The sequence below is a fragment of the Helianthus annuus genome, chromosome 11 (assembly GCF_002127325.2).
Source record: "Helianthus annuus cultivar XRQ/B chromosome 11, HanXRQr2.0-SUNRISE, whole genome shotgun sequence".
Taxonomy (NCBI): Eukaryota; Viridiplantae; Streptophyta; class Magnoliopsida; order Asterales; family Asteraceae; genus Helianthus; species Helianthus annuus.
In genome coordinates this window covers 188,889,839-188,906,703 of record NC_035443.2, presented here as the reverse complement: position 1 = coordinate 188,906,703, position 16,865 = coordinate 188,889,839, and the positions used below count along the sequence as shown (strand labels likewise).

The following is a 16,865-nucleotide window of genomic DNA, read 5'->3' as shown; positions in this document are numbered from 1 at the left end:
TTAATATAAGAGTATGCTTTAAGAAAGTTGTCAAAATCAAACTATAAAACCAGCCAGTCCAAAGGACCCAAAACTTACTAGATGCACAAAGGTCAAAACCATCATGGTCGAACCTAAGGGGTTTGATTCCCAATTTCGATTGTATAGTCGAAGGTGAAACATCAGCTGTCACTACAAAAAAAAAATGCCATCTAGTGGCATGCAAAAAGTGCCACAGAAAAACAAGAAAGTGCCACTAAAGAACCTTGTAAGAATGGGCGGCACACAAAAAAAGTGCCACAAAAAGCGCTGACGCTAGAGCCTTTTAGTGGCACTTTTTCAATGTGTCGCACAAAGTTTTTAGGCTTTTAGTGGCATTTTTTATCTGGCAGTACAAACTTTTAAGCTTTTAGTGGCGCATATTTTTTGCCACAAAAATCACATCAAATTAAATGCCATTGATGTTTATCATATTAATTTTAGTTAATTACAATTATCATTTATTTACATTAAAAATTAAAAACAAAATTGTAAAATGTAGAAATCATAAAATAATCACTTCAATTAAAAGTTCAATCAATCTTCCAAAGATTACAAATGTCTAATAAGCGTCGATCTAAGTCTAATAATCAAACATATAACCCAAATAAACTAACAAGTGTATGAATAAAAAGTCAAAACTTCATGGTGTTCATGAATCTCTTTCACAATCTTCATGCGAGTTAAATAATCATCGTGTTAATGTTTTCTTAGTAGTCATACTTCCACTTCATAGTTCCCGACACTTATCAACCTGAAATTTCACAATTCATGTTAAATTGATTAGATCTCATAACCATAGCTATCAAAGATGTAAGAGTAGTTAATAAAAGGCAAACTTACTTCTTTTGACATCACTTTAAGCTCTTCAACGAAAAGATTGTGTGGTTTTTTCAATACCCCTGGTTGTCGGAAGTGCCATCACCTAACAACAAGAGAGTTCATGATGAATGTATACCCTTCAGTTTATAATGAGTCGAATTGAGTTGTCTTCTGTCTTAGACAGGTCAATTGATGTAGGTCCGTGTTTCGGGATCCAATCCGTGATTTTCATGTTCATGTTCAAAGATGGAAGAGATAAGAGAGGATAAACATAACAAACTTTGTATTAATCCGGTAGTAAACATTACAAGTCGGCCCGATTACATGATAACCGAACTAATACCAAAGAAGTATACATCCAGGGAGAAATCAAGTGGTGATTTCTCCCGGTGAGGACTCAAACCTCCATTCACTCTCTAGCACACACTTGTGCTCTCACTCTTGTGTTGCAAATGACAAGGTGTTGGTATTTATACCAAACACAGGTTGCACGGTCGAAGGATCAAACTGACTGGTCGATAGATCATCTGTCGACCATCCAGCTTTCGAAAGATACACACATACCTCGAAGGATGCCATATCCTTCGAGGTCCATCTTCAACCTTCGATGGATATCTTTCGAGCTCATCGAAGGATACACAATCCTTCGATGCCTTATCCTTCGACACCAACATTAAACAACCATAAACTGTCTAGCAAACACACACGGTCAACCGAATAACCCTCTCGTTTGACCACTTCAAACGAGCGGGTCTATACACGTTCGATAGACCGTTTCACTAACTATTACAAATTCAGCGTAAAATAAAAACTAATCTATTCGACAAGCATCGGACACAAAATCTGCATCAACAAATTCCCCCTTGTCCGTTGCTGTCGAATGCTGAAAATGCAACTGCAATCATCGATCTTCAGTCAAGTAATCATCTTCTCTGTGTAAACAAATTCCCCCTTGACCGATGATCCAGGTAAGTAGTATCTTGATGCTCATTGTATAAAACTTCCCCCTCAAAGTACGCGTATCCAAGTCGAGTGTTGTGCAATTTCCTCAAAAGGCTCAATTGACCGATCTTCCGCTGATCTTCCAATACTCCAACCGGCATTTGATAAGGGTTCCATTCTATAACAACTGCATCAACTCTTGATCTTTAAGCATACCTATGATTGCGTTTAGAAATTTACCGAAGAAATTCAACATATGAAAAATTTTTATCCCCCCATTTCTTTGGTAAAATCTCTAAACCTTAACAGATTCTTTCCACTTCAAAGAAACTGTCGTCAAATGTTCACCAATTCCCTCCACTGAGCAGAACTGTCATCAATCTTTATTGAATGTTCTCGGTTCCGAAAATTCACGAACATGACTTTCTTCTTTGCATAATCTAGTTGAATAAGAACGTCCCCTGGTACCCCGTAGGATCTGACTTGTATCCCCTCAAAGACCAAAGACTTTGTGAACTCGTTAGGACCGGTATAGACGTTCCAGGTTCATACGTTCGTCTTCAAATGCGAGAATATGACAATAAACAAAATCCTTTCGAACATTTCTGAATAACCGGTAACAATCATAAATACTGATGCGCGGAAGCGAACATATCGTGTTGTTTTTGGCCCATAATAGTCGCGTCACCATTTTTGCCATTGCATCGGTAACCGTGACTACCCCACAATTTTTCAAACATCAAGTTTTCATCATCTTCTGTTTTCATCGTTCCGAATCATCCCGCGCGCTCCCAAAACCCATACGAATTTTGACCTTGATATTAGGAGCGCGATTCAGATCAACTCCGCAAATATCCGACCCCACTTTGCAACTCACAGAATAGAGACGAGTCCATAACTCTATGTCTCAGCTAAACATTTGATCCATAAACCCAATGCTAACCTATGATTTTAAATTCAACTTTTGAATTTTAAATCACTAAAGTTGAATTTAAAGTCAATAAATTAGATCAAAAATTTGTGACTTTGGTTAGTGCCACGAAGAATGGATCCAAATTGTTTGATAGAGGCCCAAATGCTACTTCATTATTTCCAACATTGATGGGCCTATTTGTACAAGTGAGCCCAACAGACAAAACATCCTTGTACAGCTTTCACCCACAAGTCAAAAACCCTATTTTTTTTTTTAAACATAAGCAGCCGACACTCATGTACAGCCTCTCTCTCTTCTCTGCGATACACAAAGAATCAAGCTGTCATGGAATCTTTCACAGTCTCTCTCTCTCTCCTCAAAAGTCAACAACCCTAAATTTCTTTATTAAAAAGGAACATCAAAGCCGACATACGCAGACTTTCACGAAGGATAATTACTTTCGAATAAAGATGATCCTTCAAAATCTGTCTTATCTGTTCAATCTTTCGAAGTTTTGTATGCATCAAGGAATCCTTCGACATCAAGATGACATGACCTTTCGAAATCTATTCATGATCAGTAAAGGTGATCTTTCGAATTTGATGGGAATTATAATTGATCCTTCGATTCTGTTGATGAAGATGACATGACCCTTCGAACAGAAAGTTGACATGACCCTTCGAACAGAAAGTTGACCTTTCGAAATCCTTTCTGATCTTTCGAGAACTGAAGTTGACCTTTTGAAAATTTAGATGATCCTTCAAGGAATTGTTTTGACCTTTCGAATTTATTGTGGGTAAAGTTGATCCTTCGAAGTCCTTTACATCTTTCAAAATATGAAGATGTGAAGAACATCAAGAACACAGAACTGAGTAAATTTGCAGATTCGATGAAAACGCTTGTACACAATTTTTGATGAAGAAAACTTGAAGATTTAGGAGAAAAACATAAAACCCAACACTCGTTTTATCACAGATCTGAATATTCGGGTCCAGATCTGAGTTTTTCTCATTTTCACCATTTTTACATCTTGAACAAAAACCCACAAAAATCACAGATCTAGAGCACATGTGACTTAGTAAACGGTTAGTTTTACTAAATCGGGCACCATGGCTCTGATACCAATTGTAGGTCCGTGTTTCAGGATCCAATCCGTGATTTTCATGTTCATGTTCAAAGATGGAAGAGATAAGAGAGGATAAACATAACAAACTTTGTATTAATCCGGTAGTAAACATTACAAGTCGGCCCGATTACATGATAACCGAACTAATACCAAAGAAGTATACATCCAGGGAGAAATCAAGTGGTGATTTCTCCCGGTGAGGACTCAAACCTCCATTCACTCTCTAGCACACACTTGTGCTCTCACTCTTGTGTTGCAAATGACAAGGTGTTGGTATTTATACCAAACACAGGTTGCACGGTCGAAGGATCAAACTGACTGGTCGATAGATCATCTGTCGACCATCCAGCTTTCGAAAGATACACACATACCTCGAAGGATGCCATATCCTTCGAGGTCCATCTTCAACCTTCGATGGATATCTTTCGAGCTCATCGAAGGATACACAATCCTTCGATGCCTTATCCTTCGACACCAACATTAAACAACCATAAACTGTCTAGCAAACACACACGGTCAACCGAATAACCCTCTCGTTTGACCACTTCAAACGAGCGGGTCTATACACGTTCGATAGACCGTTTCACTAACTATTACAAATTCAGCGTAAAATAAAAACTAATCTATTCGACAAGCATCGGACACAAAATCTGCATCAACAATTGATGAACTAAAACATTGCTAAAAATATGGTGAATGGGTCAATAGGGTCAAAAGATGTCCAAAGTATATTCTTTAAGCATGCAATCTCTATTTTTTGTACTGATGTAGTTTTTTAATCAATAAAAACCTGCTAAGTAGAAGTTACACCTCTAGATGGAGAAATAGAACACACGCATACCTCTAAACATAGTAGGCTCTTAATATCTTGTTCGGTAAAAAAGCCACGTAGAGAAAATGCATAAGTGAATTAAAGTTAATACAACACACCTTCAAATTTGTAGCATATAAGATGAGTGACTTTGGTTGCAATCAGCAGTTTCGAAAATACCTAGTTACTGACTACCGGTACAGTATTCAAATCTTCATCCCTAGTTAGAATAATGTAAGAATTATTAGAAACAATAAACTCGATTATATCTTAGTTTATTATTATGATATGTATCTGTAACATTATTACTATTATGTGTGTATATTGTATAAATAAGCGAAGAGGCATGTGTCATACATGACATCGGTTCGAATGGCAGTTATTGGCGCCAAATCCTAACTGCCATAAACAACCGCCAACCGCCATCTTCATGTCTGTATATATATACATTTACCGGCAGTTTTGTTCGGTACCAAGATATTAATCCTTAATATCCTTATTCCAAATTCTCACTATTATTAATTCATTCAAGTGTTGATAAACTGATTCAACATGAAATCCATTTATGGTGGTGATGAATCAAGTTCAGTTTATGAACATGGTGTTCATGACAAACTTCCGCTGCCAACAAGAATTTGGTAAAATCATTATCATCCTTAACCCTGTCAATATACTATGGTCAATCTAATTTCGAGAGCCTAACCAAATAACTAATCCTAAATGAGTTGAGTTGTATACAAGCTTAGTATTAAAAGTAAAATCTGAAGCATGGCCCTAATTGAACCAATAGTCTTTAAATTGTTCGCATGCTTATATTTTTACAATACAATGACTTCACATGTTTTGAATATGGATACCAGAAATGCTTGAGATAACTCACATGTAAATAATATGGATACCAATAATTCTCAGAAAATATATGAAATTAATGTTGAAACAAGCTGGTACCTTGAATACATAGCCAATGCCCTGAGAGTGGCTACAACGGTGACAAGAAAAATCTGATGTGGATCACCCAATAGATCTGCAAAAAACTACAGATGGAAGCCTATAAAAACTGAAGCTAAAATGAACAGAAGGCCATTAAAAACAAATAGGTACTCGCCAGAGCAAGAGCAAGCTGAGGCTTTCTATTCCCAAATCTGGTTATTGTTCTTGAACCACAAAAGGAAACATTATTAGTTTTTTTTCTCTTTAGAATTTCATCGAAAGCATGGTGGGCCTAAACTAGACATCTTAACCATAATCCAAAGCAGCAATTTCTTTTAATAAATCTTTTAAACCTTCACCAATATCATAACCATCCTCTCTGTCTCTCAAGAAATCACCCACCAGCATTGAAACATGAAAAAACAATTGAAACAAGAACATAAAGAAGATGAATACAGCCAAACCGAATTAAGTCAATAACCAAATGGAGAAGGCAATCGAGTTAATAAATACGGGTTGGGATCCACGAGATATCAGATACTTGTTTAGTATTTATTTGACTCTTGTAACCTGTAGCTTACCCATTTAACCCTTTAGAAGAATACAGTAGTTTTTTTATTAAAATAAAACAGTAATTCTACCTTATGAAACCATATACTCAACTAACAAAAAACTGTGAGATATCGATCCCACCCACCGCAGGAGGAGTTATTATTACATGTCTGTCTGGTAATCAAATATGCCACTTTGGCAAACACCTACACAAGAAAATACAATAAAGCAAAATGAATTTCAACTAACCCTCTAATTCAAAAAAAAAATGAATATGCTAATTCCAACTAAACCCTAACCTTTCACCTAAAAATTGCAAACCCAATTTGAAAATAGATCTCCACAATGTCTTTCGATTTCAATTTCAATTCTATTTCAATTTACAAACCCTAACATCACAAAAGCACGAAGATTGAAATACATAACGAAAACAAAACGACCCAAATTCATATAATTTATCTCAGAATTCCGGTGTCTTTAATAGTATTTGAAGCAACACCACCCCAAATTAAACACATATGTTATGAATGTTCCACCACCAGTTGTTAATAATTAAGCATGATTTGATCTAGAAAAGAGATTGAGTATGGAAATGAGGAGGAGGGAGACCTTATCAAACTGAACAAGTATTTGAATAGCAAGCTCTGGACTAAGAATCCCATTGGAGACCATCTCATCAAGGGTTTCAGTCAAACACATGCCAATCGTTACCCTTTTTCTACACTCTTAACCACTGTTACCGTCTTTTATCAGCAACTAGACATTAAACGCTAAAAGCATGAATCACTGAGTAAGCAGCTTGGAGTCACATGCCACTATTTTCACTTGACCGACAGTCATCGTACTTGAACATGGCGTCTTGAACAACGAAGGTCCACACATTGTCACAGAATCTGTAGGTGTGTAAGTGTCCCTATTATCATACAAAAGTGATATGACTTTTAGTACCATGTAAGAAAAAAACGCCTACCAAACATGCTTGAATTAAAAACTAACATTCCAATGTTTCCTAGATATGAAGATAATTCTACTAAAGACGCTTGTGAAACTGGATTTTTGGAATACAGTAGCAACTATGATCAACAATAGTAATAAGTTATGTACTTTTGCATTAGTTTTATGTCCAGTCACTTGAAGATAATATAATGCAGATAAATGCTAGGTGTAAATAAACAAAACATGTACCTTGATGGTCACCTTGTGTAGGTCCCTCTCGGAGGATGAGGTTCAACCTTAACCTTGTTATACTAACCCACTAGCAAGTGCGGAATCCAGGCTAGTGAGCAAACCGAGTTGAAGCAAGCACAAACACAAACACACAAAGATTCACCGATTAACACCACTTGTATTAATACGTATGAAAGGTTCGGTTACAAGCACAATATTTACAAATCAGTTTTGCAAACTCTCAAAGTGTGTGTGTGTGTTCTGGACAGAATGCTCTCACTATCTCTCGTATCTTTCTGTCTGTGTGCATCTATCTATCTTGAACACACTGCATGGGTATATATATACCCAGCACAGCAGGTCTGGTCGAAGGATCAGGATGACTGCTCGATAGATGATCTATCGAGCATAAAGCTATCGAAGGATACACAGGGACCTCGAAGGATGATCTATCGAGGTCCATCAATCATCCATCGAAGCATATCTTTCGAGGTCATCGAAGGTGTAGGTCCCTCTCGGAGGATGAGGTCCAACCTTAACCTTGTTATACTAACCCACTAGCAAGTGCGGAATCCAAGCTAGTGAGCAAACCGGGATGATGCAAGCACAAACACAAACACACAAGGTTCACCGATTAACACCACTTGTATTAATACGAATGAAAGGTTGTTGGTGCACTTGTGTCTGTACTTTGTCTGTATTCGGTCTGTGTATAAACGATGTCCTAAGTTAGTCTGTAAGTTGACCAAGTCAACTATCCTCCTAGTTTGACTTGGCCAATATGTTGTAATGTAAAGTGTCTGAGTCGAAGGATAAGGGATCGAAGGATGATGTGGATCCTTCGATCCCCACGAAAGATATGCTTCGAACTATGTGTAGGTCCCTTTTCTTGGAGGATCGAGAACAAACCTAAACCTTGTTATACAAACTCACTAGCGAGTGCGGAATCCAAGCTAGCGAGCAAACCGGGATGATGCAAGAACAAACACAAGAACACACAAGATTCAACGATTAACACCACTTGTATTAATGCGTATGAAGGTTCCGGTTACAAGCACAATGTTTACAATCAGTTTGCAAACTCTCAAAGTGTGTGTGTGTGTGTTTTCAGCAGAGTATCCTCTCTATCTCTCGGATATGCTCTCTCTTGGTGTCTACTTTGTGTCTGTCTGTCTTAAATGAACACAACACACTACATGGGTATTTATACCCACACACAGCAGGTCTGGTCGAAGGATCCGATAGATGGTCCGAAGGATCATCTATCGATGACAACATGTTCGAATGATCAGCAATGACCTCGAAGGATGATCCTTCGAGGTCCAACAATTCGAAGCATATCTTTCGAGTACCTCGAAGGATCAACAGTATCCTTCGAGGCTATCCTTCGATTCAGACTAGCATATTACAAACAGATTGACCAAGTCAAACTAGGAGGATAGTTGACTTGGTCAACTTACAGACTAACTTTGGACATCGTTTATATACAGACCGAATACAGACAAAGTACAGACACAAGTGCACCAACAAACTCCCCCTTGGCTGTAGCTTTGTCTTTATCTTCCATAGTTGTAGACTCGTCTCGAACTTCGACGGTCTTTGGTCTTCGAGTTCCCAAAACTCTGATGTCCTTTCAAGTCTTCAATGTCGGAGGATCTTCAAAGTCTTCACGCCTTGAAAGCAGAGAGTGTATCAACAAACTACCCGTATCATGTAGGAAGTGTGTTGACAAACTCCCCCTTAACATAAGCTCCCCCTTGAGTTATGCTCGTGAAATACTTTAACTTTATGAAGTGAGATCCTTGTGGTGTTGATGATGGCCAGCGGCAACTCGATCATATTCATCTTTTGAGCGCCTTCTCGTCGTGTCTTCATTCCAAAGCTTGTCATCGACCATGTTCTCCTAGTCCTTTAGAATCTGCACATGCAAGAAATCTAAACGCATAATGAGAACAACTACTTGGAATATAGTTAATCATAAACAAGTGACATACTCATGACCATTATCACAATCAAACACCGTCCGACAGTTTGAAAGTTTAATAAATTTGTCAATTTTAGCCTTTAACTTTCAAAACTTGCAAATTTCGACCGTTTATGAAGATTTAGTCAGTTCGGTTTTCGTTCAGGTTTCAGGTAACGAAGACTCGAGCTCCAACATCGTACGATCGAAAATAAGGTAGAAGAAAAATCTTTTTGGCTTTTATAAAGTTTATATTAAAACACTCCTAAAATCTTTTTGGTATTTTTGAAAGTAAAAGACAACAATTTAAAATCCTTTGAGTGTTATCAAACGACATCACCGCTAATGTCGTGCTGATATGCACCAAACGACGAAACTGTTTTAAAAGAAAACAATAAAAGTTAAGCAGTAAATAAATAAATATATACAAACATTCTTTTTGCGAGTTTCGAGGGTAAGAGAATCATATCAGTGTACGGTCATGCCAAAACACTCTTGTTGTTCAGTTAATTAACATTAAGATAAGCATCCTATAACAATTATCGGTATTGTTGTCCACTTAAGCTCAACTTATCAGATGTAATCATGGCGAGGGGATACGTTAAGGTATGATTTATACTTACAGACCGGTGTTCATCCACATCACGACACATTCCCGTATCAAGGTATGCACGAGAGTTCATCTTACCGGTGAGTATACCGATTATCATCTGTTTGACCGTATAAAATGTGAGATACTCACTTATTTTGATTTGAAAACAAGCCCTTTGTGATATAATCACTTATTGATGAGGAACTTGATTTTCGTATGCATGAGGGCACAGGTGCAAGTCCGTGAACAGGTCAGTACTTCCGTACAGCAGAGAGACGAACTTGACACCCGGATAAATGTGATATTTTATCACTTATTTGAAGGGACATGTGATTGTTTATCACTTATTGAGGTCGAATGCAGTATGTAATATGTACACGTATGTATAGTATCATGGAAGATCTAGACTTGCGTCCCCGATATTTTTCGGTAAAAGATACAACCATGATACCCAGATGATAAGCAGCATAAAGACCGAATATCTCAGAACCTCGGCAATCTATCAAACGAAATTTCGGTACTAAGACCATATGCCAATGAATGGTTCCCACCTGGTCTTCAGTCGATTAAGATTTATATCACCCTGCACACTTTAAAATGATTGTGAGCCTACCGATACATCTTATATAGAGCTGCTTATCGTTTTTCATTTAAGGTTTAAAAAGGTTTGGATAGACCACTGACGTACTATCATTTTCTCTTTTGCTCTCCGGAAAACTCATTTTTGTTTTTCTATTGTTTTTGTGTTTTTGAAATTTTTCGATGTTTTTGGATTTTCAGATTTTTGAATTTACTCCCCCTAAAATCAATAAACTAAGATAAATTTAAAAACACACACAGATTTTGTACAAAAAGTCAAGATTTTGAAGCGTAACAGCGATAACAATTACACCCAACACACAAACGGGTGTGATGAACGAGCAAGTACCTCAGGTTCTACAGGTTCAACATCTGCCAGTCGAACAAATTCTCCTAAGTTTGGTGAAAGGAGAACTTGTTTCAAATGTGGGAAGTCTGGGCACATCATTAAAGATTGCACAAACCTGCCCAAACCAAATTTTGTTGAAAGAACCCCCTCTGAGCAAGGTCACTCACAACTTCGTCTTGTTTCTCCAAAACGTGATAAACGCACAATTAAAGAACAAGAAACAAAACAACGACGTAAAAATGTAAAGGTGATCGAAAAGGCTTTAAAACCGGAAACGGCGGTTAAACGGAAACCGAGTTTGTCACAACCATTAAAACCAGAAATTGTACATAATACACAATCTGGTAAACAAAAACAAAAATCTGGTAAACAAAAACAAACTTGGAAACCTAAATCAGGTGAAAGTTCAGGAGGAGGTGTTGTGCTTGAAAATTATCAGGAAATTGAAATTACATTTCTTGATTCTCAGGGGCAACCCAAGTCTATGAAGGCTTGGGTCCCCCTCTCCAACTAATCTCTGAGTGAGTGTGCAGGAAGTTCCAGGAGGAACTATCGATAGTCATAGGATTATTGATAGTGGAATGTCCTTGCACAAGATAGGCGACAGAAGAAATTGTTGCCTTTGATGGAGAGAAAGAAAAGAAAAAGAAAATGTGGTTGAATGATGGTGCAAAATTCGACCAAATGAAGCATGAGCCAAAATTTGGTCTTTATGGTTTTTGATCGGGTCCTCAGGAACGAATGAAGTGAAATGTGTGTCGACGGCTTGGCTTGGATTGAACATCCACACACCATTTCTGAAAGAGAAAGTCAAAGACCTTCGCTGGTACAATGTGGAAGACCAGCCGGACCCGGAGGTTTACGACCTTTTTGCTGTCAAGAGATTTCTCAGTAACTGCACATTCGACCTTGAAGTTCACACCGGGTGAATATTAAGTTGGGGGAGTGCTTAGATTCCTTGCAATGCACGGAACAGTTGCAGGATACGCCTTTATATTCTTAGTCTCTCCTATACTTGTCGATATTTAAGTTACTTTGTGAATTATTATTATCTTGAACAGCACTCTTTGACTTGACACGTTGATCTCGGATATCACCTCACACGTGATTGTTTCAATATGAAACTCATCAATGTTGTCATGGTCCGCACCGCTTACCGACATGCCAATTCACTTTTCCAAAATTTGTTAAATCTCTGATACCAATTGTAGGTCCGGGTTTCGGGATCGATTCCGTGATTTTCATGTTCATGTTCAAAGATGGAAGAGATAAGAGAGGATAAACAAACAAACTTTGTATTAATCCGGTAGTAAACATTACAAGTCGGCCCGATTACATGATAACCGAACTAATACCAAAGAAGTATACATCCGGGGAGAAACCAAGTGGTGATTTCTCCCGGTGAGGTCTCAAACCTCCACTCACTCTCTTGCACACACTTGTGCTCTCACTCTTTTGTTTTACAAGACAAGGTGTTGGTATTTATACCAAACACAGGTTGCACAGTCGAAGGATCAAGCTGACTGGTCGACAGATCATCTGTCGACCATCCAGCTTTCGAAAGACACATACATACCTCGAAGGATCACATATCCTTCGAGGTCCATCTTCATCCTTCGATGGTATCTTTCGAGCTCATCGAAGGATATTCATAATCCTTCGATGCCTTATCCTTCGACATCAACATATACAACCATAATTTGTCTAGCAAACACACACACGGTCAACCGAATAACCCTCTCGTTTGACCACTTCAAACGAGCGGGTCTATACACGTTCGATAGACCGTTTCACTAACTATTACAAATTCAGCGTAAAATAATAACTAATCTATTCGACAAGCATCGGACACAAAATCTGCATCAACAAATTCCCCCTTGTCCGTTGCTGTCGAATGCTGAAAATGCAACTGCAATCAATCTTCAGTCAAGTATTCATCTTCTCTGTGTTTGATTTGTTTTCAAAAGTCTCAATTTTATCCGTACCCTTTGATGCTACAAATTTAACATCTTTTGCTTTCTTCTTGTAACGAGCTCCTTTTGATTCAACCTTAGCCTTTGGCTTTGGAGCTCGTTGTTGTTGTTTACCCTTAAAAGCAATTGGTTGTTGCTTTGTCGGTGATTTCTGATTTCCAAATTGTTTTCTGATTTCAGCCTTTGGAATTGGATCACATTGAGTTACAGTAACTCCAGGGATCGTCTTTCCCAAAAACTTGCTTGTGTTATCTTCAAAAACTTTATCAATCAAGGATGGATTGACATTTTTAATTGGAAAATCATTGTTTGAATAAATTTTAACATCTCCGACCAAAGTGTACAACAAATTATTGCTTTTAACAGCAAACACACTTTCTTTGTCATTCTTGACATCTTGGACAGGATTTATCACTTTCTTGGCAACAGGTTGCACGACAGGAGTAGGAGGATCACAAAGAATATGATTCTCAATTGGAATTTCTACTCCTTTCGCCTCATCAAGTGATTCATCCTGTTCATTCACATCTGATTCATCATCTGAAGAATCACATTCCTCAATAGTTGGAGGACTTTGATTTGAAGCACATGATGACTTTTCTTTGTTATCAGATGAGCCCTCCGATGAATTGTCCGGTTTGAACCCTAGGCCAGTAGCAAATTCCTCAACATCAAGAGGCACACTGGGTTCATACCGGGGCATTTCCTCTTCATCGGGCATTTTGGTATAGTTGTTCATCAAAGGGGGCGGACATTTCTTATATCCTATCCCCTTCTGATTTCCTTTCGGTTGTTGAATCTCGATGATGTGATCAAGCACAAATTGGGAGTTAGAATAACTATCCAATTTTTGTTTGATCGCATCATGCTCGCATTGGGCAATGGCTAATTGCTTTTTGGTTTCCTCAACAAGGTTGATATAGTCGTTAATACTAACTTGTTTATGATACACAACTTTGTTCAATTCGGAAACACTTTTCTTTAGAGTTTCAATCACAATTTTAAACTCCTTTTCGTTTTGAGTTAACGCCATGTTTGCCTCTTTGCATTTGGCCAGTTCAATTACCAAACTTTGATTGTGACTATGAACCGTTTCAGATTCACGTCTCAATTCAACACATTCATGCTTCATTTTAGCACATTCACTACATATGCTAGGAGTTTCAACCTTTACCTGACTTGAAGAAGCTGTGACATTAGTCATAGAGACAGTTTGAGAAGAGAAAGATCCATCTTCAGTGAGAATCTTCTCCATTTCTTTCGATGTAGCATCAGCTTTCTCGATCAAGCCAGATTTCTTGTCAGCCTCATTCGACAAATCATTAGCTTCAGAATCAATTCTTTCATTCAGATTGGATTCTTCATCTGAACTGCCACTGTATCCTGAACTGTTATCATCTTCCGAAGATTGACCATCATTGACATTCTTGACAATCTCAACGTAAAATGCAGTTCTTGTTTGGTCACCGTTTCCCAACTGTATATCCGTACCACAATCGACGCTTTGGTCAAATTGAGGTTTTGTTGTGGAAACTTGAGGTTGAGGTTGTGGCTGTGTTGGGACAGGAATGCACGACCTCGGATCGAATTGAGGTTGTGAAACAGCTGTTGACTGAGGAAATGGAAAGGAACTCGTATTGGACACAAAAGCAGTTTGAAGCTTCGGTTGCTGAACAGAACTAGAACTAGCTGAAGGACCAAAACCAAGCAAATACATTTCTGTGTTTTGAGGAACAAGAGCTCGTTGAGCTTTCCTGATTTCTTGGTCATTCTTGTGTTCCAGCTTCTCAATGAATTCATAGATGTTGACTGTATTCAGAATACCCGTATGCTTCAGCTGCTCAATGAATGAACCCCACTTTGGTGGTAGAGCATCAGCAAAACGTGCTACCATTTCCTGTTGAGAGACACGAACACCACCAGAATACACCTCACACATCAAACGGTAATACCGAGTAATTATATCATTTAGGGTTTCATTCTCTAAAAATTGAAATGATTCAAACTTCTTCTTCAACATATCATGACGTGTCTTTCTGATAGCTTCATATCCTTCTCCTCTCGCTACTACAGGATTCTGTATGTTTTGATATTGATTCAACAGCAATCCCCATTGACTTGCACTTATTGATGGCTGTGGAATCATACTCTTTGCCCAATCTGCAATAGAGGTTAGTGCTTGAGTATGTTGTGAGTTCAAACTCCAATCCCAAGGACTTGTACAACTCATTTTGATCAAATATTAATTGAGATCCTAAACAAACACAAACTGTTAAGTTTAAACAAACAAGAATTGAAAGATAAAAACCTGTTCGAAAGATCAAGACTAGTTCGAATGATCAACAGTGATCGAAAGATTACTGTTGAGTTTCGAGCAAAGTCTTCGAAAGATTCACAAAGAAAGATTCTTATCTTTCGTACACAGATCTCGAAAGATGACACTTGTTCGAAAGATCAACAGTGTTCGAAGGATCACTGTTGATGGCTCGAACACTAACCTCGAAAGATAACCTTGAAAGATTCACCTAACACGAAGGATCCTTATCTTTCGAAATAAACAGTGACTCGAAGGATGATCTTTCGAAAAGATTCCTTGACTCGAAGGATAATTCTTAGACTTCGAAAGACTACTCGAAGGATGCTAATCTTTCGAGCTGTCGCTGATCGAAAGATGATCTTTCGAAGTCGAAGGATATCTTTCGGAACTTTCTGACACACTGACACAAAGTTGACGGGTAGGTGAGAAAGGTGATGGGTTGGTGCACAACTTTCGGCAGAAGGTATGTGCAGACCCAACTTTTCACCAAACTTTGAAAAGTTTTCCCAAAATGGACAACACCTTATCCACAACCAGTCGCCGGAAATATGATCGGAAAATGGCCGGAAAAATCAAAGTCTCTTAAAAACAAGTTTTCAAGTTACCCAACCCAACTTTGAACACTCCCGAAGGTTTAGAAGCCGTTTTTCAGTTTAGAAAAGCAAGAAAAACCACCAAAACGGGTGCTAAACCAAGTGTTCAAACACACCAAGAACTTGAACAACCCGGTTTTAAACAAGGTAAAGAGCCAAGCTCTGATACCACTTGTAGGTCCCTTTTCTCGGAGGATCGAGAACAAACCTAAACCTTGTTATACAAACTCACTAGCGAGTGCGGAATCCAAGCTAGCGAGCAAACCGGGATGATGCAAGAACAAACACAAGAACACACAAGATTCAACGATTAACACCACTTGTATTAATGCGTATGAAGGTTCCGGTTACAAGCACAATGTTTACAATCAGTTTGCAAACTCTCAAAGTGTGTGTGTGTGTGTTTTCAGCAGAGTATCCTCTCTATCTCTCGGATATGCTCTCTCTTGGTGTCTACTTTGTGTCTGTCTGTCTTAAATGAACACAACACACTACATGGGTATTTATACCCATACACAGCAGGTCTGGTCGAAGGATCCGATAGATGGTCCGAAGGATCATCTATCGATGACAACATGTTCGAATGATCAGCAATGACCTCGAAGGATGATCCTTCGAGGTCCAACAATTCGAAGCATATCTTTCGAGTACCTCGAAGGATCAACAGTATCCTTCGAGGCTATCCTTCGATTCAGACTAGCATATTACAAACAGATTGACCAAGTCAAACTAGGAGGATAGTTGACTTGGTCAACTTACAGACTAACTTTGGACATCGTTTATATACAGACCGAATACAGACAAAGTACAGACACAAGTGCACCAACACTATGGAACTCGAAAGATTACCTTTCGAGGTTCTTGCTGATCCTTCGATAGCTTTGTATTCGAAAGATGATCCTTCGGATCATCTATCAGATCCTTCGACCAGACCTGCTGTGTATGGGTATAAATACCCATGCAGTGTGTTGGTTTCAGTAGACACAAGATAGACAGAAGATAGAAGCACACAGACAGAAAAGAAGTTGAGAGCATTCTGTCCGAAACACACACACACACACTTTGAGAGTTTGCAAACTGATTGTAAACATTGTGCTTGTAACCGGAAACTTTCTACGCATTAATACGAGTGGTGTTAATCGTTGAGTCTTGTGTGCTCTTGTGTTTGTTCTTGCATCATCCCGGTTTGCTCGCTAGCTTGGATTCCGCACTCGCTAG

General features: G+C 38.4%; 1 long non-coding RNA gene across 1 annotated transcript; it reads right to left on the bottom strand.

Moving 5' to 3' along the window:
* Positions 1 to 626: 626 nt before the first annotated feature.
* Positions 627 to 4,843, bottom strand: LOC118484364. Its single transcript, XR_004873455.1, has 3 exons — positions 4,752 to 4,843; positions 862 to 943; positions 627 to 772 (listed from the first exon to the last, which is right to left on the bottom strand). It is a non-coding gene; the product is annotated as an uncharacterized LOC118484364 (long non-coding RNA).
* Positions 4,844 to 16,865: the final 12,022 nt, after the last annotated feature.